Genomic DNA, 26,159 nt, shown 5'->3' with positions numbered 1-26,159 from the left:
TGCCCTCTTTTCTGGGTACCAGGAAGAGTCTGGAGTAGAAATCTTGGCCTATCTGTTCTGCAGGAACATGCTCTATTGCCCTCATGGAGAGCAGAGAAAGTACTTGTTTTTTGGCCTCTGCCCACTGGTTTGGGGGAAGATATGGGGACCCTTTTGGGGTTGGCAGAATGTGGAAGTAAAATTAGTATCCCTGGGACAATGTTGAGGACCCAGCAAGAGTAGCAGCAGTGCATACATTTTTACCCTCTAATGCTCAGGAATCCCCATCTGAGAAAGTGGAACTCTTCGCTGGAGTTGCTTTGATTCCATTAGGTCCTTGACAGATTATCTCTGGGTCAGCAGTAGGATTTTTGCAAAGAAATCCATGAGTCTGAGACCAATACCAGTCAGGTTTCTTGGGAGCAGGAGGGAGGGTGTCAGGGGTCAGACTGGATTCCATAAATCATCCACAACATCTATGACAGGAGTAATGGCCAGAGGTCTGTGCTGTGGAAGATGTAAGAATTCCCAGAGTCTCTTGATTGAGGATAGTCCTGACATTTCCATCGGAAATGCTCCCTTAAAGTATGTAGAGTTTCCCCAAAGGAAAAGTCCTCAGGTGGAGACGCTGAAGGGATTAATTCCTCTGCATCAGAATCCTCATAAGCAGAGAGGGGTTGCATATCTTCATATTCAGATGCATTAGAGTCAGACTCATGTTCAGATAAAACTACTGAGGAAAAGTCTTTCTTTTGGAAGGGGTAGCCTGGCTTTCCCCAAAGCATTACAAGGTCTTCCACCATTTTAAGCATTTGACACTGAGGCAAGGAAACAGCTGCCTGAGCTTGGGTAGTCAGTTTTTTGGGAGTGGTTCATACCCTGGGCCTTATAAACTGTTTTCAAAAGAACTGAAGACACAAAAGTAGTCTGTGTGCACCAGGTATTGGTAGTGAAGTACTTCTTCGGAAGCCGGTGCCTGCTCAGTGGCTCTGGACCCAAAGTTAGAAACATCCGCAGGATCCTTAGTCGAAGTCTCGCAGTATACCGGACTCCCAAAGGGTCTCGGTAGTGGCCTGCGAATCCGCAGAAGAGGGCATCAGTGGCTGCAAAGGCGCCTCACTGACAACCTGAGAACAGAGTAGCTTAACGGAAGCGTTGGCTGTTTTGGACCTGTGCAGTCCGTCTTTATCCTTACTTTTTTCGTAAGATCGGTAGTCAATAGCTTACCGAAGCCATATCGGAAATAGAGGACAGACAAACTACCCACCTGCAATAAGGGCCAAACGACTTATACTTCTGGCATTGAACAAAGCACAAAAGCGACAGTGGGGAATGTCGTGGTCTGGGTCTAAACAGGTGATGCAGTAAGAATTATTAGCTTTCCACAGGCGAGATAATTCTAACTTTTTCTGACATCTGTTAGAGCAAGAAAAAAAGGATCCCCAACAAGGTACTTGGCTTTATAAGACTTCAACTTCAGTTTGAAAACGAAGACTCCAAGTAGTGGATGACAGGCACTTGTGCAAACTGCTTCTGCTTCGGGCTCCTCGGCAAGAAAGACTGATGTAATTGGGTCGGCTGCCTAATTTTATACCACTGACCTGATGTCAGTCCTGGAGCGATAGTAACAGACGCAGAAATACTAAGCCTTTGGTATTTTGGGCAGACTGAGGACTACCCTTAGGACAACCCAAATGTGATGACTGCAACAGTGAAACACTAAGAACATTACTGGAGAATCTGCATGTGGAAACCAGCAAACCAAACCTTAACTGTTGAAGCCAGTAATCATAGAACCTCATGAACTAAACTTGTAGAGTGCTGATCCAACAAAAGGTGGACTGACAGAGTGGCTACATCCTTCCTGGTGGGGGACATTATACAATCTGGCCAAGAGACCATCTAAACCAGAATGGACTGAAAAGGAAGGTTTGTTAATTTACAAATTCCCAAGGATAGGTAAAGCTAAAGCAGTCTGACTGCAATGACTATCTTTTGTAGTACTGATGAACTTATTTATCCAGACACTGAAACACCCTAATGTACCCCACCAAAAAGTCAGATGGGCAGAGACTACGGCCATGCAGTTTGTAAAACTGCCATGGGGCTGTTGTAGTGTCAGAGCAAAAGCCTGACAGTACAGTTGTGCACACATCATAAATGTTGATGTTAGAGTTTATTCACTGCTGCAGTCATCATATTTGGGATATCCTGCCAGGGGTAGCCTTCAGTTGCCCCGAATACCAGAGGCTTAGTATTTCTGTCTGTTGCTGTCGCTTCAGGACTGACATCAGGTAGTCAGGGGTACAAAAACAGGGAGACGATGCCATTACATCAGTTTTTCTTGCCCCAAATGTCAGGAGCCCCCAAATAGGGAGCCAAGTTATGGTGGAAAAACACCACCAGTAAAAAGTAAATACAAATAGCCCTGTAAAGAGCGAGTGGGGTAAAGGGGGCTGGAGAGTGGAAAACGACTGCAACAGTGAATACACCAACATCTACATTTATGTTAAGTGTACATAACTGTACTATGTTCTTTGCGTTTCACTGTCGCAGTCATCACACTTGGGTTGATTCTCAAAGCTGAAGAATGGGTGGAGGCAGTCAAGAAGAGTTTGGGCTGGCTAGTATGCCCTGCAGGACTGCTGTTGCAAAGCCCACCCTGGATTTGGAAAAAATAGGCAGGTGGCAATGCTTGGTGATTGTATAAACAGAACTCCAAGTAGCAGCTTGCGGAATGTCCCTGGTAGGGACTACTGAGAAAGGCTGTAGAGGTTGATGTTGCCCTAGTGGAATGCATTTTGACCCCTGAGGGGGTGGTTTCCCCATGTTGTTTGTAACAGAAAATATAACAGAAATGGATAGTGTGCTATCCATTTGGACATGGCTTGTTTCGATATGGCCTTGCCCTCTGCTCCTGGTGCAAAGCTAGACTAGTAACTGGTCAAACTTCCTGAAGGGCTTAGTCCCAACAAGTAATCTGAGCTGTCTGTGCACATCTAGAGTGCACAATCCCTTCCCTCTTATTCTGAGGATTAGGGAAAGGTAGGCAAATGGACAGACTGGTTGAGAGCCACACTGGACACCACTTGGGCACAAGTCAGGTTAGTCCTGAGGGAAATCCTGTCGGCATGAAAAATGATGAAAGGTTTCACAGCCATAAGTGCTTGTAGCTCACACTTCTAGCTGAGGTGATGGCGAGAAGCAATGTTATTTTCAGAGAGGAATTTCAATTCTGCTGAAGCTGCAGGCTCAAAAAGGGGTAGCGTGAGCTTTTCAAACACAAAATTAAGGTCTTACGCAGGGGATGGGGGCTCTTCTTGGTGGCCTTAAGTTGTTAGCCCCTCAGGAACCGCTTCATGAGGGTGAAAGAAGAGAGGTGGCTCAGTGCTGTAATGAGAAGAGATGGCAGAGGCATAGCTTCATAGGTAGGTACTAGGCTATTGGCCCTAGGGCCTATATAAGCCTAGACAAAAGGTACCCTGGTTTTTGCCACCCAAGAAAATTAATTTTCCTGTGCCACTGTCTAGCAGAGCAAAGAAGTGATCCCTGGGGTGAATTTCCTATCTCCCATCCAATCAAGATTCTTCTTGAGTGCTAATGAGAAGCTTTGATATAGATAGGTAGTTTGTTCCAGAGTATGGGAAGTCTCTGGGACAGGAATCTACCCCTTAAGCACGTTCTGTTTATTGTGGTGACAAGGTTTAGGTCCCTAGAGCGTGCAGCTTGGAGGGATTGGGATTTCTTTAAGTGGAGCATGTCCAAAAGCTCTGGGTTTGACATAGCTTTGTGTGTTAGGCAGAGATCGCCTCAGAGTAGGTGATATGCGACCGAATAAAGCTGCAGTTTTTTAGACCGTCTGTGTAAGGCATCTGTTTGGAGGCCGGTAATCCTCAGAGGTATTTCTGCGGCCTTTCCAGTTCTAGATGTCTTGAGAGGTACATACCAAAAGGTGCATTGTACTCTATAATGGGTCTAATGAGTGATGAATAGAAGGGAACAATGACCGCTTTTACTGGATGAGAAACCTTTTGTGATGAGGTGTGCCACGTAGAAGGATTTCCTGACTACTGTGGCGATGTGATCAAAGGAGAGACTACTGTCCAGCTGTGTCCAAAGGTCTCTTATCACACTTTCGGTGATGGACTACCGGCTATGTGGTACTTCATGGGCACAGAGTATTTACCAAAAGGGATGACAATGCACTTTTTGACATTGAGCTTGAGGCCATGGCTTCGACACCAGGCATCTGTCTCAGCGAGGCCCTTTTGTAGGCTGTCCACATCTATTGGAGTTTTGATTATAGCTCCTAGTTTGCAGTCATCTGCAAACTTCGTTAGCCAAAGACCTTGCGTTTGGTATCTACTTCTCTGAAGTACAGGCTAACAGGAGAGGACCCAGGACTGAACTCTGTGGTACTCCACTGGTCTGAAGTTGGATTTGGAGTCTGCTACTTTCACAGTGTGGGTTCTGTCAGTGAGCCAGTTGGCAACCCATCTTGTGACATAGGGATTTATACCTAGTTTAGTGAGTTTATAATTCCAGAGTGGGGGGGGGGGGGGTGTTGAAAGTCTTGGCGAGATTCTAGATAGGCTGTGTGAACCACCTTACCCTCATCTATGGCTTTGGTGACCGCTTCAAAAGAAGTCCCATCAGGTTTAGAAGACATGATCTGCCTTTTACAAACCCGAATTGGGAGGGGTCCCGAGTTTGGAGATTATCAATGTCATTGTTTACAAGTTCCATGATGATACGTTCCATAGCCTTGCAGACCAGGCTCGTCAGGCTAATGGGGCAATAGTTTCCAGGGTCCGTGGTGAATCCCCCTTTGTGGAGTGAGATGCTTAATGGAAGAGGACAGGCCTCTGGAGTAGGTCTGCTAGGTAACAGGATGACAGGCAAGGAGGGCTGTGCTGTATCCACTCCTTTAGTGTGAATCCAGGAACAATACCTTTTCCACTTACCAGCATAGTATTTCCTTGTACTGGGTCATCTGGCTTCACGTATGACATCCAGTACCTGCTTGCTTAGGCTGGCCACAGGAAGAGAATTCAAGGAATAAGCCAAGCTGCAAAGTTCAGGGTCTGCAATTGCGGATGCAAGTTCTGTACCTCCTGCTGAGTCAGGAGGGTTGGTATCTGGGGTAGGTGCCATGGGGGCACTGGTGACAAACTGCACAGTAGTGGGTACCAGTGTTGGTGTAGCCAGTCTGCGGCAATCAGGATTGCCCTTGGCCTTTCCTGCCTTACCTTGAGTAAATACTCTTGTAAGAGGCAGAGGCAGAAATGCATAGACAGAGGTTTGCCCAAGGGAATAAGGCATCCACTTTCTAGGCCTTGCTGTGAAGTTCCCTGGTGCAGAATTTGCTGAGCCAGTGGTTGTAGGGGGAAGCAAAAAGGTCCACCTTCAGGGTACTCCATTTCTGGGTCGCAAGGCTGAATGTGTTGTGGTTTAATTGCCACTTGTGTGGGTCTAGGAGATTTCTGCTCAAGATGTCTGCCAGAGACTTTTGGTTGCCTGGCAGGATGAGCTTGCAGGTGAATATGCATGGCTGAGGCAGTGTTCTACAGGGTCATGGCTAGCCTGCAGAGTGGGTTCCCCGCTGCTTGTTGATACATCACTGTGATGTTGTCCGTTTTGATTAGTAGGGGCCCGAGTGAGTAGGGATCTGAAAGCTGTCCGAGCATGCTCAACAGCTAGCATCTCTTTTTGGCTGATGTGCAGATGAATTTGGTTTGGGCTCCAGTGGCCCTGAATGCACCTGCCGTCCAGATGTGCAACCCAAGCATAGTTTGAGTCTGTGGTTAGGGTCTGGGCAGTGTGGGGTTGTGCAAAGGGAAGGCCCTTGTTGTGGTTGCATGCTGCTGCCCACCAAAGAAACTTTCCTTAGACAAGGTATTATAGGTATGAGAGTTTCCAGATCCTGAGAATGTTGGCACCAAAGACTTTTGAAGTACCACTGAAGTTTCCTCATATGCAGTATGGCATATGGTTCCATAGGTTGGTACTAGGCTATCAGCCCTAGGGCCTATACAAGCCTAGCCATAACAATTCCTTGGCTATTTCTTCCCACATTATTTACTTTCCTGGACCCCTGTCTAGCAGGGCGACTGACGTGATCCCTGGGGTGAATTTCCTTTCTCCCATCCAATCGTCAAGGTTCCTCTTGAAGAGGTCCAAAGAGGCACTCTGACATGGAATTGGTAGAATGCAGGAGGCCATGAACCCTAGAGCCTGCAGGATTTTCCTTGTGGATAGGTGCCCTCTTTTCTGGGTACCAGGAAAAGTCTGGAATAAAAACCTTGGCCTATCTGTTCTGCAGGAACAGGCTGAATTGCCCTTACGGAGAGCAGGGACTGAACTTGGATTTGTGCCTCTGCCCACTGGTTTGGAGGAAGGTCTGGGACCCCTTTTCGGGTTGGCATCATGTGGAAATAAAATTTGTATCCCTGGGATACTAGGTTGAGGACCCATCAATAGTTGGTGATGGAGATCCAGATTTTTGCATGGTGGGCAAGTTTTCCTCCTAGGGGCACGAGCAGTTGTGCAGAGGTGATGAATGGAGTTAAGTCATTGCGAATTCTTTCCGTAAGGGGGTGGTTTAGCACTCCCTGCTTTAGAAGTGGAGGTACTACATTGCTTAGATCTCTGCAGACCCCAAGACTGTAATCTGGGGGGGTCTGTTTCCCCTGGGTTTAGTTTGAGATGGCCTTGAGGGGGCTGGAAAACACCAATGTTTTGAGGGACAATGCCTACTGAATCTTGGGGCTGCACTTGCAAAAAATCTTTGATCATCTGCATATACTTAGCCTTTTCTTGCATCTTTTTTAAAACTACTTTGGTGCCAGATTGCCCTTGTGCAGAGGAGCATCCAATAATTTTGACTTGACATGGTCTGGCAAGATCTGCTCCTTAAGCCAGGCATGCCTTCCAAGTACAGAACCTGTGACTGCTGCCCTGCAAAATGCTTCTAGGGCGTCAAACCCACATTGCAGGGTATGCCTGCTGACTTGGCTTGCAGAATGCATAAGCTCCTGTAATTTTCTGCATAGTCAGGAAAGGGAGATAATTTTTGCTTAATAGGTTCCATAGCATGTTGCTGGTATTTCAGCATGTGGAACGTACAATTCAGTGCTCTAATGGCTAGAGTTGCAGAGGTGTATACTTTTTTACCCCATCTGTCTAAAACTCGGGAATCCCTGTCCGACGGGGTGGGATTATTAGCTGTAGTTGCTTTTATTCCTTTAGGTCCTTGGGAGATGACCTCTGGGTCAGCAGTAGGATTTTTAAGAGAAATTTTTGAGAGTCAGGGGACTCCAGTACCTGTCGGGTTTCCTTGGAGCAGGGGGTAAAGTATCAGGAGTTAGACTGGATTCCATTAAGACATCATTTACAACATCCAGAGCAGGAGGGATAGCAAAGGGTCTGTGCTGTAGTAAATCTAAATTCCACAGAGTCTCTGGGCTGAGGATAATCCTAGCATTCCCAATGGAAATGCTCTCTCAAAGTATGCAGGGTTTCACCAAAAGAAAAATACTCTGGAAAGGAGGCAGAAATGGATTCCTCTACATCTGAATCTTCATAGGTAAATAAGGGCATGTCTTCATATTCAGAAACCTCAGTCGGACTCTTGGTCAGATAAAGCTGGTGGGGACAAGTCTCTTAGCAGGGAAAGGCTGGCTTCCCCTAATCAGCATGATCAGGTCTTTTGTCAATTTAAGCATCGGAGATTGTGGCAAGGAAGCAGGCAATTGACTTTGGGTTGTTTTCTTTTAGGCTTAGCTCGTACTCTTGGCCTTAGAAACTCTGTAGTTTTAGAAAGAACTGAAGACACGAAAGAAGTCAGTTATGTGTCAAATATCGGTAGTTCGAAGAACTTACACAGAAGACTGTGCCTGCACAGCGGCTCCGGACCCATCCAAAGAGGAGACATCTGCAGGTTCCGTAGTCAAAGAAGAGTCTCGTGGCATACCGGACTCCGAATGGGTCTCGGTAGCGGCCTGCAAATCCATTGAAGCAGGCATCAGGGGCTACAAAAGCACCTCAAGTACCGGCGAACTGGAGACTAGCTTAACGGAAGAGTTGTTGGCAGTTTTGGACCGGTGGTCTTTACCCTTACCTTTTTTCGGAAGACCGGTAGTCTGATGGCTTGCCGAAGCCATTTCTGAATACAGAGATAGAGAACGAACGTATTTAGCTACAATAAGGGCCCGACAAATAGTTCAGGCGTTGAACAAAGCACAAAACTGACAGCGAGGTAAGTCGTGGTCCGGGCCTAAAAAGGTGACCGTAAGAATGGAAATCTGGGTGTGGTATTTGCTTTCCACAGGCGAGACAATTGTTAACTTTTTCTGACATCGGTTAGAGCAAAAAAAAGTACCCACAAAGGAGTACCATAGCTTTAGAATGCAAGGTGATTCTATTTCGGAAACAAACTCTGGTAGCGGCCGACCGGCACTCGTGCAAACTGCTTCGGGCTCCTCGGCAAGAATGACTGATGTAATGGCATCGGCTGCCTGTTTTTATTCCCCCTGACGACCTGACATCAGTCCTGAAGAGTCAGCAACAGACACAGAAATAAGCTTCTGGTATGTAGGCTGACTGAGGGCTACAACAGTGAAACACGAACATCTGGAAGTTACTGGCTCAGACAGAAGCACAGAAAAGTGCAGTTGTGTACACTTACCATAAATGTAGATGTTGGAGTGTATTCACTGTTGCTGTCATCACACTTTGGTTATCTGCCTTCAGGTAGCCCTCAGTCGGCCCAAATACCAGTGTGTTGGGATTTCTGCGTCTGATGTTGTCGCTTCTTCCATGACGTCAGGTCGTCAGGGGTATAAAAAACATGCAGCATATGCCATTACATCAGCTTCTTTGCCCCAGATGTCAGGAGCCCCCAAAATAGGAAGCAATTACATGGTGTGAACACCTCCAGTAAAAAGTAAACACCATTGCCATAAAATATGGCCAAAGAGGAGGCTAGGGAGAATGTATAAAAAAAGTCAGGGGGCTGGAGGGAGGGTAACCAGGACTGAAACAGTGAATACACTTGAAAATCTACATTTATGGTACGTGTACACAACTGTACTATGTTCTTTATGTTTCACTGTTGCAGTCGTCACACTTGGAGGTAGATTCCCAAAGTTGAGGACAGGTGGAGGCAGTCAAGTATAAGGGCTGGCTAGCAGGTCTTGTAAGACTGCTGTAGCACATCCAGCTCTGGATTTAGAAAAGATAGGCAAGTGGCAATGCTTGGTGAAGGTGTTTACAGAAAGTACAGTTTTGTACCTACCATAAATGTAGATGTCCGATAGGAATGCATCTGCAGTCCTTACAAATGGGTTATCCTGTCGTCAGGCAGCCCTTCGGTCGGCCGGATTCCAAAGTCTGGGTCTGGCCTCGGCTGGTGTCGCACTTCACCCGACGTCATAGCTGCAGTTATTCGGGTATAAAGGCATCAGCCGACGCCATTTTCCTCAGTGTTTCTTGCCCCAGATGCCAGGTGCCCTCTTGGAAGGCTAAATTTTGATAAATGCCAATGATTCCAAATAGTAGAGAGCAAACAAAAAATAAGCATGTATGTACATATATACAAACAAATACACCATAATAGATTCCCCCAGCTAGCTATAAGATGGGCAAATACCCTAGGAGCACCACAGAGGAGAAGGTGGGTGGGTAATCCTGACTGCAGATGCATTCCTATCGGACATCTACATTTATGGTAGGTACAAAACTGTACTATGTCCTTCAAGGATGCATCTGCAGTCCTTACAAATGGGTAGAATACCATAGCCAAACTGGGGGAGGTGGAAAAATAAAGTTATGGTGTAGTTAGGATCCCTTGCAAAACAGCAGTGGCAAAACCTGCTCGGGATCTAGAGTATAAAGGTAAATTATAATGCTTGGCAAATGTATGCACGGAGCTCCAAGTAGCAGCCTCTAAAATGTCCTTGGTAGCCACTCCTCGTAAGAAGGCTGTGGTAGTGGCTGTAGCCCTTGTAGAGTGAGGCCTGATGTTCTCTGGAGTTTTCTTTCCATGGTAGGAGTAACAAAATCTAATGCAATTTCCTATCCACTTGGAGATAGTCTGTTTTGAAATTGCTTTTCCTTCCCTTCCTGTTGCATATGCTACCAGTAGCTGGTCAGTTTTTCTATTGCCCTTGGTCCTGTCCAGGTAGTAGCGTAATTGCCTATGTACATCCAAGGTATGCAGCAGTCTTTCTCCCCTGTTCTGTGGGTTGGGGAAGAATGTAGGTAGGTGAATAGCCTGATTTAAAGAAACTCTGGAGACCACCTTAGGCATAAAGGAAGGATTTGTTCTCATGGACACTATCTTGATGGAAGATCAGGAAGGGTTGTACTGCCATTAATGCCTGAAGTTCAGAGACCCTTCTTGCTGAAGTGATTGCCAGCAGAAAGGCAGTCTTCCATGATAAGTATTGTAGATCTGCTGTTGCTGCTGGTTCGAAAGGAGGAAGTGTCAATTTTTCTAGCACAAAGTTCAAGTCCCATGCCGGTAATGGTGGCTTCCTAGGAGGCTTTACATTTTTAATTCCTCTCAGAAACTGTCTAAGCAGAGGATCTGAGAAGACAGGAGGATCCAAGTCTTATTCTGCTGAAATAGCTGATGCATGAATCTTGATGGAGGAATAGGACAGGCCTGTGTGGAAGTGTTCTGCCAAGTATTCCAGGATGTTGGCTATGTTTACCAGTGACACATCTTCTCCTTTTGCAGTACTCCAAATGAGATATCTTTTCCATTTTGCTGAATAATTTTTTCTTGTTGAGGGTCTGCGAGCCTCAAGGATAATGTCTTTAACCCTTTGGGATAAATTAGGGTTAATTGGTCTTATGCAATGTTCCAGGCAGTCAGTTGCAGAGTTTTCAGGTTTGGATGCAGATTGTTGTAGTTGTTCTGTGTTAACAGCAAGGGAACCAGGGGTAGTGGCCATATTTGTTCCACAGACATACTCCTGAGTAATGGGTACCAATGTTGCCTTGGCCAGTCTGGAGCTATCAGAATGATCCTTGGACGGTCCTCTTTGATCTTCAATAGCACCTTGTGCATCAAAGGAAGTGGTGGGAATGCATATGCTGTCAGGTTTTTCCAACTGAAGGATAGGGAGTCCACCTTCCAAGCAAGTGGGTGGTACGTCCTTGTGCAGAATTTCTTTAGCTGTTGATTGCGTGGGGATGCAAATAAGTCTATTTCTGGAAGCCCCCATTTTCTTGTAATGGTTTTGAAGATGTCCGGATGCAGCATCCATTCGTGGGCATCCATGGTAGCCCTGCTTAAGATGTCTGCTAGAATGTTTTCTTTCCCTGGTACAAAAACTGCTTTTAACTGAATGTTGTAGCTCAGGGCCACATTCCAGAGATCCAGTGCCATCCGGCAAAGAGGATACGAATGTGTGCCTCCTTGTTTGTTGATGTACCACATAACTGTGGTGTTGTCTGTCCTTATCATCAATAGACCGTGTTGGAGAAATGGTCTGAATGCCTGAATTGCCAGTTTTACTGCCAGCATTTCCTTTAGATTTATGTGTAGGTGCAGCTGGTCTTGAGTCCATAAGCCTTGTATGCACTTGTCCAGCATGTGTGCCCCCCAACCGAGGTCCGAGGCGTCCGTCGTGATGGTTTGGCTTGGTTGAGTACTGTGGAAGGGCAATCCTGTGTTTGATTGACAAGCCTGAGCCCACCATAGGAATTCTTGCTTCAGGCATGGAATAATTGGAATCTGTGTTTCTAAGCTGTGCTTGTGTTGAGACCATAAATTCCTTAGGTACCACTGTAGTTCTCATATGCAGTCTGGCATGAGGAACCATTATGCAGGATGCCATGAAGCCTAAGGCTTGCAGTATTTTCTTGCTGTCAGATGGTTCTGCTTTGTTAATGCCAAGAAGTAGAGAGGTAGCTGCTGCTGTTTTTCTACTGTTAGGAATGCCATTTGCTTTGATGTGTCCAACTCTGCACCCAAAAAGGTTATTCTCTGGGATGGTATCAGTCTTGACTTTTTTATATTGACTGTGTATCCCAGGGCTTGTAGCAAGTAAATGACCCTTTGTAAATCTTCTGCTAGCTTGTTTTTGTTGTCCGCTTGTATCAGGCAGTCGTCCAGATAGGGGTAGATTTGGATTCCCTGAAGCCTGCAATGAGCAATTACTGATGCCAGGCATTTCGTGAACACTCTGGGCGCAGTAGATAAGCCAAAGGGCAATGCTGAGAATTGATAATGCTCTGATCCTGCAAGAAATCTGAGGTATCTTCTGCAATTTGGTCGTATGGGGAGGTGCAGGTATGCCTCCTTGAGATCTAGAGTTACCAGCCAAGACTCCTTGCCCAGCATGGGAAGAAGCTGCTGTAGAGTCAGCATTTTGAATTTTGGAACAATGAGGAATGTGTTCAAAGTGAACAGGTCGAGAATAGGTCTCCATTTGCTCTCTTTTCTTGGTACCAGGAAGAGTCTGGAGTAAAATCCTTTTCCTTGCTCCACAGATGGTACCTTTTCCACAGCTCTCATCTTTAATAATTGGGATATTTGTTTTAGAGCTTCTGCCTTTTGATTTGGAGGTAGGTTTGGCATTCCTCTCTTCCCTGGTAGAGTATGGAAGTGAAACCTGTAGCCTTGGTCTATTGTCTGTAAAATCCACTTGTCTCTTGTGATGCAATGCCAGTTTATTGAAAATAAGGCTAGCTTCCCGCCTAAAGGTGCTTCTAGTTGCTCCCTGGTAGGCGGTGCCAGAGCCAAGTCACTGTGATTGTCCTGTAGTTGTGGTGGTGGCTGTGTCAGTGGCTGTACCTCGCTGGTTGTTACTCTGCCACTGGCGTCCCCTGTAGGCACCCCTGGATTGGTTTCTGCCTCTTGAACGCCTATTCCTGCCCCTCTGAGCTCTGGATGAGTCTGGAAAGGACCAATTCTTGGAGGGCCAATTCCTGCTAAACCTTGGTGGTTGGACCTGTAAGAAATCTTTTACTGTTTGGACAGATTTCGCCTTCTCTTCCATCTTCTTCAGTACCTGTTGTGCAGGAGAGCCAAACAAATTGATCTTATCCATAGGAGCATCTAATAGTTTGGACTTGACATGGTCTGGTAAGGCCTGCTCTTAACCATGCATGCCTTCTGATAACTGTGCCAGTCATGGCTGATCTAAAGGAAGCCTCCAGTGCATCATAGCCGCATTTTAAGGAATGGTTACTGACTTGCTGAATGTTATGTACCATTTCCTGAACAGATTTTTTTGTCTCATGATTCATCAGAGGACAGTTTTTTGGTTAACTGGTCTAGCATAAATTCTTGATACTGGATCATGTGAAATTGACAGTTCAAGGCCCTAGCTGAAAGAGTAACAGAAGTGTTAACTTTTTTACCCCATCTCTCTAAGGATCTAGATTCCCTTTCTGAGGGGAGGGGGTTCTTAGCAGAAGTAGCTGCTACAGCCTTGGGTCCTTGAGAGATAGTCTCGGGATCTGCAAAAGGAGCCTTATACAAATGGTAATGTGTGTCCGGGACCCTGTAGTATCTATCAGGCTTAGCAGGGGCCGGAGGTAGAGAATCAGGAGTAGTACAAGCATCATTAAATGCATTATCTACAACAGAAAGAACTGGAGGAATGGCTAAAGGCCTATGTTGTGGTAAATGCAGGAAGGTTCTAAGCCTTTTCCTGGAGTCTGAAAAATCCTGGCCCTGCCACTGAAATTGTTCCCTCATAGCATGCAAGGTTTCCCCAAAGGAAAATTCCTCAGGCGGAGAGGCAGAAGGGATGGACTCTTCAGCATCAGAGTCTTCATAAGGGGAGAAAGGAGCCTCTGGAGGGTCGAAATCATCTGAATCATCAGAGGAACCATCTGTAGAAAGTGGCTGAGGGGGCTCTGCTCTAGGCCTCTTCTCTGGAGGTGGCTGAGAGGCCCTGTCTGGTTGAGGTTGGGATCCCCGGATTAAAGAAATGAGATCCTCTGCTAAACTAAGCATTTGAGAACTAGAGCTGGGCCTGTGAGTGGGGGTCTTAGCAGGCACAGTCTTAGTAGCTTTAGCTGCTTTAGCCCTGGCAAAGGCCTTAATGGACATGGCTGCAGGAGGCCTAGCAGCTCCACGTGCAGGGGTTGAAATATCCAAGGGAATAGTGTCATTTAATTCCTGAGAACCTGCAACGGCAGGTGGGTTATCCGAAGCCGATTCCACCAGGCTGGAAGAGGCCTCGGTAGAAGGTAGGTTTTCAGCTGAAGGAAGAACCGCTTGCTCGGTTTCAGCCGAAACAGAGACACTCGCGGTTGGCTTAACCGCGGTTTCAGCCGAAGCCGCGGACCGCGAGTGTCGGTCCTTTTCCTTGCGCTTTAGACATTTGCGAAGTCGGAGGATCCGACGGCATAATAAGCAAAATCGGAGCCGAAAAACTCCTCAGCAAATTCAGACCGACGTCTAAGTGTCCGCCGGTTAAAAGAAGCACAGGCTAGACAAGCTGCTACGTCATGGTCTGGGCCTAAACAGGGTAAGCAGTAAGAGTGGAAATCTTTATGAGGTATTTGTTTCCCACAAGTTACAGTTATTCACTTTTTCTGACATTGGCTGAGGCAAGAAAGAGTCCCCAACGGGGTACTTAGCTTTTTAGAAGTCTTCGTAGACGTATTCGGTAGTAGTAATCTCTGGTTCTGACCGACCGGCACTTGCGAACAGCTTCTGCTTCGGGCGCCACGCGGCAAGAAAGACTGAGGAAAATGGCGTCGGCTGATGCCTTTATACCCGAATAACTGCAGCTATGACGTCGGGTGAAGTGCAACACCAGCAGAGGCCAGACCCAGACTTTGGAATCCAGCCGACCGAAGGGCTGCCTGACAGGACAACCCATTTGTAAGGACTGCAGATGCATCCTTGAAGGACATCTCTAGGTTGCAGCTTCCAGGATGTCCCTGGTAAGGACTCCCCTGAGAAATGCTGTAGAGATTGAGATGGCCCTAGTGGAATGGGTTCTGATCCCCTGTGGGATAGGTATTCCATGGTGTTTGTAGCAGAAATGGATGCAGTGTGCTATCCATTTGGATACGGTTTGCTTTGAAATTGCCTTGCCCTCTCCCCCTGTAGCAATGGATTGCCCTCTGCCCTTGTAGCAAAGCTGACTAGCAGCTGGTCAGATTTTCTGAAAGGTTTAGTCCTATCACGGTAGAATCTGAGCTGTGTGTGCACATCTAAAAAGAGTACAGGATCCTTCCCCCTTTATTCTGAGGATTAGGGAAATATGTTGATAAATGGATGGACTGGTTTAAAGCCACACTAGATACCACCTTGGACATAAATGATGGGTTAGTCCTGAGGGAAACCCTGTCCGTAAGGCTGTTTTCCAAGACAGGAATTTTAACTCTGCTGTAGCAGCAGGCCCAAAGGGGGGTAGTGTGAGCTTCTCTAGTACAAAGAGAAGGTCCCAGGCTGGAGTGGTAGTGCTCCTCGGGGGTCTTAAATTGTTAGCTCCTATCAGGAACTGTTTGATCAGAGGGTGAGAGAAGAGGGGTGGCTCAGTACTGTAATGAGCTGAGATGGCAGAGGCATGAATCTTAACTGAAGAGAATTATAGGACTTTGCGGAGTAGTTTTGCTAGATAACCTAGGATTTGAGGTAAGGTGGACACTGTTGTGTCCTTTCCCAGAGACTGGCTCCAAGAACGGTATCTTTCACTTTTCTTAATAGGATTTCCTAGTGTTAAGCCTAAAGGATGACATCCAGCACCTGTTTGCTGAGGGTTGCTGGTGATTTAATTCAGGGAATGAGCCAGGCTTCTAGGTTCAGGATTTGCAGCAGAGAATGCAAAATCTGGCCCTCCTGCTGGGACAGCAGGGAAGGGGTCTGAGGCAGGTGCCAGGGTGGCACTACTGTCAGACTGCGTAAGAGTACCAGTGCTGGAGTAGTCAGTCTGGTGCAATCAGGATTGTCTTTGGCTTGTTCTGTTTGACCTTGAGTAGTACTTTCAAGAGGAGGGGCAGAGGGGGGGAAAGGCATAGATTGAGAGGTTTTCCCATGTAAAATGACAGAGCATCCACTTTCCATGCTTGGCTGTGGGGAGTTCTGATGCAAAATTTGCTCAGATTATGGTTCTGGGGAGGCAAAGAGGTCCACCTATGCTGCCCCGCCACCTGTGGATCAGAAGCTTGAATGATTTGGGTTCCAGTTTCCACTCGTGTGGGTCCATTAGATTTCTACTAAAGTAGTCTGTCAGTGAATTTAGTTTGCCTGGCAGGAATTGAGTTTGCAGGTGCAAGAGTGCTCAAGGCTGTGTTCCACAGAGCCATGGCTAACCTGCAGAGTAGGTAAGAATGAGCCCCCCCCCCCCCTGCTTGTTTATCACAACTGTGGTGTTTGTAGTTATCAAGAGTTGTCCTGGAAGGATAAGGTATTTGAACTCGTCAGTGCATTCTGTACAGCTAACATTTCTTTTTGATTGATATGCAGGTGTACGTCTTGGGCTCCATTTGTCTTGAATGCATTTGCCTACCATGTGAACACCCCATGCATAGTCTGATGCATCTGTTGTCAGGGTTGGGGCAGCGGGGGGGGGGGGGGTGAAAGGGAGTCCCTTGTTGTGGTAGCAGGCCTCTGCCCCCCAAAGGAACTCTGTCCTTAGGCAAGGAATGATAGAATCATTGTTTCCAGGTCCTGAGAAAGTTGACACCAGACTTTTAAAGTACCATTGAAGTTTCCTCATGTGGGAGCAGCGGTGGTACAGCGGTAGCATTGTTACCTCACAGCAAGAGGTTCTCCTGTTAGATTCTCGGCTGGAGTGCCTTCTGTGTGGAGTCTGCATGTCCTCCCCACGGTCGACTGGCCTCCAAAAGATATGCATGAATGGGCATGCCTTCGCTGAAGGTCGGGCTGGCAACTCTGCACCAAAAAAATCGACTGCCAATCAGCAGACCGAAGTTCCATTGTGGCAACCCCTAACCGGGAAAATCCAAAAAGACAAAGAAAAAACTGAAGTTTCCTCATATGGAATTAGTAGAATGCAAGAGGCCATGAACCCTAGGGCTTGCAGTATTTTTCTTGCAGATAGCTGGGTTTGGGCGGCCAGTAGTTTGTCAAATAAACCCGTTTTTCTAGAGTGAGGAATGCCATCTGGGAAGCTGTGTTCAAGCTTGCTCCCAGGAATACAATTTTTTGGCTGGGTACCAGATGCGATTTCTTTTCGTTGGTGGTATACCCCAGAGAAATCAGAAGTCTCTTTACAAATGTCAGGTGCTGAAGTAAAAATTCCTGTCTGTCCACCTGAATCAGGCAATTGTTTAAGTATGGGTAAATTTGATATTTTCTCTGCCTGCAGTATGCGATGGCTGGGGCCAAGCATTTTCTGAATACCCTGGGCACAGTAGATAAGCCAAAGTGAAGTGCAAAGAACTAAGTGCATAAAGCCTGCCCTGAAACGTAAATATTTCCCGCAAGCTTCCCTTATGGGGATGTGCAGATGAGCTTCTTTTAAGTCTAGGGTGACCAGTCAGGAGTCCTTGGCTAGCTTAACAGAAGTGTCGTCAGCAGTTTTGGACCTATGCGGTCTGTCTTTATCCTTGCATTTTTTTGGAAGATCGGTAGTCGGATGGCTTATCGAAGGAATTTTGGAATATGGAGAACAAGCGCAAAAGAATTTAGCGACAAAGACAGCCCAATGATGAATAGTTTGAGAGATGAAGAGGGCACAAAATCGACAGCAAGGAACGTCATGGTCTGGGCCTAAACAGGTGACGCAGTAAGAATGAAAATCTCTGAAGTCTTTGTTTTCCACAGGAAAAGCAATTAATTTTTTCTGATGGTTAGAGCAGGGAAAAAGGATCCCCAACTGGGTACTTGGCTTTAGAAGACTTCAGGTCTGAAACTCTAAACGAAAATTTCAGGTAGCGGCCGACCGGCACTTGGGAACTGCTTCTGCTTCGGGCTCCGCTCAGCAAGAAAAGCTGATGTAATGGCATCGGCTGCATGTTTTAAATCCTTGACAACCTAACATGTAAGCAGCGACAGCATCCGACGCAGAAATCCCAAGACTCTTGTATTCGAGCCAACTGAGGGCTACCTGCAGGCAGGTAACTCGAGTGTGATGACTGCAACAGTGAAACACGAACATCCCCACTAGTAGAAAGTAAATACCAAAAGGTTCCTTGTAACAAGGGAGAAAGAGAAAGGGGGATGGGAGGGAGGGAAACCAGGACTGCAATAGTGAATACACTAACATCTACATTTGTGTAAGTGTACACAACTGTACTATGTTCGTTTTTCACCATTGCAGTCATCGCATTTGGGTTCATTCGCAAAGCTGAGGGAAAAGGGTGGAGGCAGTCAAGAAGACTGGGGGCTGGCTAGGATGCCCTGCAAGACGGCAGTGGCAAAGCCTGCCCTGGATTTGGAGACTATAGGCAGGTGGTAATGCTTGAAGGTATGAACAGATGCCCATGTTGCACCTCCAGGATGTCCCTGGTGGGACTGAGGAAAGCTGTATAGGTGGAGGTTGCTCTAGCAGAGTGAGTTCTGACCCTCTTAGGGGGAGGTTCCCAGTGTTTGTAGCAGAAATGGATGCAGTGTGCTATCCATTTGGAAATAGTTTGTTTGGATATGGCTTTGCTCTCTGCTCCTGCAGCAAAGCTGAACTGATCAGTCTTTCTAAATGATTTAGTCCTGTCTAGATAGAATCTGAGCAGTCTGTGCACATCTAGAGTGCAGTATTTTTCCCCCTTGTTTTGTGGGTTAGGGGAACAGGTGGGCAAATGAATAGATTGGTTGAGAGCCACACTGGACACCACTTTTAGCACAAAGGATGGGTTAGTCCTGAGGGAGACCCTGTCAGGATTGAAAATGAAGGGCTCTACAGCCATTAGTGCTTGTAGCTCAGATACTCTTCTTGCTGAAGGGATGGCTAGAAGCAAGGCAGTCTTCCATGAGAGAAACTAATTCTGCTGAAGCTGCTGGTTCAAGGGGGGCAGGGTGAGTTTCTCTAACACAAAGTTTAGGTCCCAAGCTGGGGTAGGTGCTCTTCTGGGTGGCCTCAAGTTGCTAGCCCCTCTGAGGAACTGTGATGAAGGGGTGTGAGGAAAAGATTGCTCAGTGCTGAAACAGAGGATTGAATTTTAATAGAGGGAAAGGATAGACCACTGTGTACTAGGTCAGCTAGGTAATCCTGGATGAGAGGTAGGGAGGGCTGTGCATACTGGCTCCCTTAGGCTGGATCCAGGTGCAGAACTTTTTCCATCTTTCAGAAGACTTTCTAGTGCTAGGGCATCTTGCCTCACGTATAACATCTAGAACTTGTTTACTGAGATTGGCAGCTTGTACAGTAGTCTGGGAATAAGCCACGTTGCCACATCGAGGATCTGCAACTGGGGATGCATGAATTGTCCTTCCCTCTGTCAGGAGTGTTGGGATCTGAGGGAGGTGCCAAGGTGGTAGAGGGGACAGGCTGCAGAGCAGTGGGTACCAGTGCTAGCATGGCCAGTCTGGGGCAATCAGGACTGTCCTTGGTTTTTCCTCCTTTACTTTGAACAGTACTCTAATAATGGGTAGTGGGGGGAAATGCATAGACCAAGAGGTTGACCCACTGGAAAGATACAGCATCCACTTTCCAGGCCCTGCAGTGAGGATCCCTGGTGCACAACTTGCTAAGCTGATGGTGGGAGTGGGAAGCAATGAAGTCTACCTTCGGGGTGTCCCATTTCTGAGTTATGAGGTTGAAGGTTCTTGGGTTTAGCTGCCGCTCGTGTGGGTCCAGAAGATTTCTGCTTAAGTTGCTTGCCAAAGAGTTGAGAGTCTGGCAGGAATTGTGCTAACCGGTGTAATTGCATGGCTGAGGCTGTGTCAAACGGTCATGGTGAGCCTGCATAGAGGGTAGGAGCGAGTCCCTCCCTGCTTGACATACCACATTACTGTGGTGTTCTGTTTTGATCAGTAGAGCCCTTGGGGAGAGAAGGGTCTGAAAGCGGTCAATGCGTGCTGGACAGCTAACATCTTTTTGGTTGATGTGCAGATGTATTTGATGTGGGCTCCATTGGCCCTCTATGCAGCTGCCGTTCAGGTGTGCACCCCAGGCATAGTCTGATGAGTCTGTGATGAGGGTCTGGGGCAGCATGGGGTGGTGAGAAGGGTAGTCCCTTGTTGTGGTAGTAAGATGCTGCCCAGTAAAGGAAACCTTTCCTTAGACATGGTATCACTGGTATAAGTTTCCAGGTCTTTCGAGTGTTGACACCAAAGGCTTTTTAGGTACCACTGAAGTTTCCTCATATGCGGTCTGGCATATGGAATGAGTAAAATCCAAGATGCCATGAACCCCAGAGCTTGCAGGATTTTCCTTGTGGATAACAGTTTGGTAGGCTAGTTGACAGAAATAGGCTGTCAGGTAAGTTTGCTTTTCTGGTGTAAGGAATGCCATCTGGGATGCTGTGTCCAGGCTTGATCCCAGGAATATAATTTTTTGGCTGGGTACTAGTTTGGATTTCTTTTCGTTGATAGTGTACCCTAGGGAGGTCAGCAGGTCCTTTACAAAAGCCAGGTGCTTGAGCAGCTTTTCCAGTCTCCCTGAATTAGGCAGTCTAAGTATGGGTAAACCTGAATATTTCTTTGCCTGCAAAAAGCAATGGTGGGAGCAAGGCATTTTGTGAAAACTCTGGGAGCAGTAAATAAGCCAAAGGGAAGCACAGAAAGCTGAAAGTGCAGAGATCCTGCCCCGAAACAGATACTTCCTGCATGACTTCCTGATTGGGATGTGTAGGTAGGCCTCTTGGGTCTAGGGTGGCTAGTCAGGCATCCTTGGACAGCATAGGTAGTAGTTGCTGGACGGTGAGCACTTTGAATTTTGGTATCACAAGGAAGGTGTTTAGAATGGATAAATTGAGGATGGGGCACCAGGTGCCCTCTTTTCTGGGTAGCAAGAACAGCCTGGAGTAGAAACCTTGGCCCAACTTTTCTGCAGGAACACACTATTGCCCTCATGGAGAGCAGGGAAAGGACTTGGTTTTTGGCCTCTGCCCACGGGTTTGGAGGAAGATCTGGGAACCCTTTTGGGGTTGATAAATTGTGGAAAGATGATGTGTATCCCTGGGACACAATGTTGAGGACCCAGCGGTCATTGGTAATGGTGGCCCAGGTGCTTGCGTGGAAGGAGAGTTTTTCTCCCAGGGGCAAGTGCAGGTGGGCAGTGTAAAGTCATTGAGTTCTTACCATGAGGGTGTGGCTTTGCACTCCCTAGTTTAGAAGTAGAGGTACGCCATTGCTTTGATCTCTGCATTCCCTGTGGCTGTAGTCTGGGGGGTCTGGGCTGAGCTGACCTGGAGGGAGCAGGAAAGGACCACTGCTTGAAGGGGCAATGTCTACTGAACCTGGGTGGTTGGACCTGCAGTAAGTCCTTTGTCTGCATAGATTTAGCTTTTTCTTCCATCTTTAAGATATCCTCTGCCTTGGTGACAAATAAGTTATCTTTGTGCAAGGGTGCATCCAATAGTTTAGATTTGACAAGGTCTGGCAAGGGCTGTTCCTTAAGCCAAGCATGGCTTCTAAGGGCAGAACTAGTGACTGCTGCCCTGGAAGATGCTTCTAGGGCATCAAAACCAGTGTGTAAGCTGTGCTTAGTTACTTGACCTGCAGAATGCATCAAGTCTTGCAACTATTTTCTGCACAAGCAGGAAAAGTTGATTTTTTTGTCTGAGGTGTTCCATGGTATGCTACTGGAATTTTAGCATATGGAACTAACAATTTAGTGCTACAATAGCAAGAGTAGCAGTAGTGTATACTTCTTTACCCCATGTGTCTAATGCTCGGGAATCCCTATCTGAGGGGGTGGGATTCTTAGCAGAAGTTACTTTAATTCCTTTAAGCCCTTGGGAGATGACCTCAGGGTCAGCAGTAGGATTTATGAAACAAAATCTGTTAGAGTCAGGGACTCCATAGTACCAGTCAAGTTTCCTGCAAGTGGAAGGGTGTCAGGAGTCAAACTAGATTCTATGAAAACATCCAGGACAGGAAGAACGGCCATGGGTCTGTGCTGTGGAAGATCTATAAATTCCCCGAGTCTTTAGACAGAGGGTAGTCCTGACATTCCCATTGGAAATGCTCCCTTAAGTATGTAAGGTTTCCCCAAAGGAAAAATCCTCGGGTGGAGAGGCTAAAGGGATCGATTCCTCTGCATCAGATTCCTCATAAGCAGAGACGGGTTGCATGTCTTCATAGTCAGATGCATCAGTCATCTGACTCCTGTTCACATAGAACTACTGGGGACAAATCTTTCTTTTGGAAGGTGTAGCTTGGCTTCCCCTGATCAACATTATAAGATGATCTGCCATTTTAAACATTTGAGACTCAGGCAAGGACGCAGGTTCCTGCGATTGGTTTGTTGGTTTCTTGGGTGTGGTTCGTACCCTGGGCCTTAGAAACTGTAGTTTTCGAAAGAATGGTAGACACGAAAGAAGTCAGTTTGTGTCGAGAAATGGTAGTACTTCCTTGGAAGCCGTGCCTGCTCAGCAGCTCTAGACCCATCCAAGGTAGAAACAACCACAGGATTTTTAGTCTGAGTTTTTCTGCCTACAGGACTCAGAAAGGGTCTCAGCAGCGGCCTGCGAATTCACAGGAGCAGTAATCAGGGGCTGCGAAATCTGAGGACCGGAGAACTGAAGACTAGCTTAACGGAAATGTTAGTACGTTTGGACCTGTGCTGCTTGTCTTTATCCTTACGTTTTTTTCAGAAGATCTGATGTCAGATAGCTTACTGAAGCCATATCGGAAATAGAGGACAGTGAAAATATCTAGCTACAATAAGGGCCAGACGTATACTTCTGGCATTGAACAAAGCACAAAAACAGCAGCAGGGGACATCGTGGTCTGGGCCTAAGCAAGTGATGTAAGAATGAAAGTCTCGTGTGGTATTCGCTTTCCACATGCGAGAATTGTTAATTTTCTGACATCGGTAAGAGCAAGAAAAAAAGAATCCCCAACGGGGTACTTAGCTTTAGAAGACTTCAACTTCAGTTAGGAAAACTGAACTCTGGTAGAGGCCGACCGCCACTCCTGCGAACTGCTTCTGGCTCCTTGGCAAGAAAGAATGATGTAATGGTGTCGGTTGCCTTGTACTACTGACTACCTGACATCAGTCCTGAAGCGAAAGCAACCGATGCAAAAATACTAAACCTCTGGTATTTGAGTTGACCAAGGGCTGCCTGGCAGGGATAACCCAAATGTGATGACTGCAACAGTCAAACACGAAGAACATCGTTCTAGATGACCGGACCATTTTAATGTGAAGGCAGGCGTCCTGAAAATCTAGAGTACATCTAATCATTTGCCTGCAGACATTCTAAAATCCCTTGCACAGTAACCATTCTGAAAGAGGTCTTGCCTACTTGGAGGTTTAGGCCACTGGCATCAAAAACGTGGGGGGGGGTTCTTTGTTCTACTCTGGGATCACTTCAAATTACTGACCCTCTATTGGAACATCTGGGGTGGCTCTTCTAACAAAGAATCTTCCTTGGCCACTTTCCATTGAGGTGGTGGGAACAAGTGGTGGAGGCAGAGACTGGTGAGAGAAATAGGAACTGTATAACCTGTAGGTGTTTATTCTTCTCATCCAACACCTGTACAATGTCCATCTATCCAAGCAAATGGAGTGCAACTGCCCCCAAATGCCTCCAAGGGTCAGCAGTTTAGCAGCCTTTCAGGAACAGTGGTACTGCTTGTACAAAATGGGACCCCTGTATCCCTGGTTGTAAAGATCATGACATGACCTCTTGCTTTACATCCATTACAGGGACCACCTATGCTTAGACCATCACGTTTGGAAGTAGAAACAAAGGCTTGATGCAGGACTTGAAATCATAGGGATCTGGACATCAGTATTCCTTGTAGGTTTATGAGGGGGTCTCAAACTTGCTGTAAACAGTAGGCATCATGCTTTTTCTGTTCACACACTAGTTTCTTTTCCACCATGCATCCAAAAAGGGATGAGTCATAGGAAACATTTGTGAAGGAGGCCTTAAAGTTACTTGCAAAATTACAAAGGTAAAACCAAGCATGGCATTTCATGGTAATGCTTGTGCTCACCACCAGAGATGTTAGAGGCATACAACAGCACAGCTGATGGAAAAGGTTAGTAATATTTAACGTGTCCAATGTAGTCTCAAGATGTCTGCTACAATCTGGTGTGGGTGGCTTCTCCAAATAGCCTAAAACTTATTCTGCCAAATATCTTTGGAAGCAGTGTGTGGTATAGTGAACTGCCCCAAAGGGAAATATAACAGACATATGCTCTGATACCCTTTGCTCTACACCTTTGCTGTGTGGACAGGTGAACTACTCAGCCTTTTCTAGTAGCCGCTACTACATTCAAAGACTCTACCAAGGGACCCTTGGAGCAAAGCTGCTGGTCCTTGGGTGGCTGGAAGATTTTCAGGCTTTACAGGAATAGCTTTTACAGAATATGGTTCCAGCCATGCCCTCCTAGTGGTCAAATATCAGATTGGCAAGAGCCCACACAAGAGTGAGGACTAACTTAGCAGCCTCCAACACCCCATAGCCCTGACAGAGTCAGTCTTTCAACCAAGAACTCCTCTGCAAAAACGACTTTGCCAAAGTGGAGTCCAAGGGGATTTGGGGGATATCTCTCCAATACCTGTAGGTGTCTAAAGTGAAAGACTCCATAGGAGAAATTGCTTTGTCTCCTTTTGCATGTTCTCTGTCTAGAATGGGGGGAGAGGCCGACTCCTCTTGAAGAGTCAGCCTCAACAGCACTGCACAGCTGCAGTCCATCTGCTCTAACCTAACCCTTGGATACATGACGAAGGGGCAGAGGAAAGATAGCCACATGCTGAAGTGTGGGGCCAAGACTGCTAGCGTCTGCACAGAAAATCTTGGGAGATAAACACCCTCTCCATGATCTTGAATGCCAACTCCAGATTAGTCAGAGCAAAACAGCTCCCTCCCTGAACCATGTCCAAACCAACCCCAATGTGGACATAATTGGCACAGAGAGCCTCCACAAAAGAAAATGGAGGGCTTTGATAAAATCGGTCTCCACATCTTGAAGGCCGAAGGCACTCACTGTAAACAGAACCGAACAGGTCAGTGCAGAAGACAGTGCCAAAGACTGTCAAGTGAATTCGATTGAGGGGCACTGAAGGATCAGCCAGAGCCAGATTCTTGGTATTGTCTCAGCTCCCTTTATCACTGGAGCCAAAACAGGCTACTGAATTAATCAAGATGAGAGATGAAGGGCATCCACCCTAGATACAGGAAGGGATGTGATGACACCAATCTTAGAGACTTCAAAAAGGTCATCATACACTCTAAATCCCTATCTGATACACTACTGAAAGATATGAAGAACATGAGAGAGGAAGTTGAAGGTGGACTGGACAGAAACCAAGGAAGGACTCAAGAGCTTAGATGACATGTCATTTTGGTGAATCAATTATGACAAAAGGATAAGAGTGAAGTGTCGCAGTAAGTTAAACGTCAGTTAACGGACAAGATGTCAGGTCTGGCCTTTAATCTGTTAGGTCAGACAAAGGGGGCAGCGTCATTGGCAACTAGGAGTCTCAGGATCCTTTTTCTTGATTCATTATAAAGTTGTGGGGGACCAACCCCTTGATAGTTCACCTCCCCTAGCTACAAATAATGGAGGGTCAAAAGCAATGCAGTTTGGGCAGTTAGCAGATAAGTGCTCCAGCTGTGGGTGCAACACAAAAATATATCAGAGGGCAGACTAAGTGCTCTGTCCATGGACACACCATACAAAGACATATCCAGGGCCAGATTAAGCTCTCCGGCCCCAGGCACACCATACAAAGATGCAGCCAGGGTTACAATTCTATGGCCAAACCTCTTTAGAAATGTTTGTTAGACCGCTCTATAGTCAGAAAAACAGACCAACTCTACACAATCCCAAAGTGTACAGTACAAATACAGCTAGAAGCAAAACTCACAATTTTTTAAAAGGAAAGCCATTATAGAATAAAATCCCTAAAACTTTAATGGAATTACAAAAACTACAGAAATTTTGGCTATCCAAATGAAAAAAGTCTAAGACTAAATGTTAACATACAAAGCTTAAACAGTTGATTACACAAGATGTCCATCTGTCAAGGCAGCACACAAGATCTTAGGAAAAACACTGCCCTTGGGGCTTGAGAGGAAAGCTTAAAGGAGTTAAAGTGCCAGACTGGCTTGACAAGTGACT

The 26,159-nt window shown here is 46.5% G+C and overlaps 1 protein-coding gene across 1 annotated transcript in view; it reads right to left on the bottom strand.

Annotated features, from left to right (window-relative positions):
• HDAC1 (histone deacetylase 1) overlaps nt 1-26,159 on the bottom strand; it is a gene marked incomplete in the record, with an annotated part of 2,014,892 nt that overhangs the window by 1,433,178 nt on the left and 555,555 nt on the right.

This window comes from Protopterus annectens, chromosome 1.part1, assembly GCF_019279795.1.
Source record: "Protopterus annectens isolate FY-2018-M chromosome 1.part1, PAN1.0, whole genome shotgun sequence".
In the NCBI taxonomy this organism is placed as follows: domain Eukaryota; kingdom Metazoa; phylum Chordata; order Ceratodontiformes; family Protopteridae; genus Protopterus; species Protopterus annectens.
The sequence above is the reverse complement of the archived record's forward strand: the minus strand, read 5'-3'. Positions and strand labels throughout refer to the sequence as shown.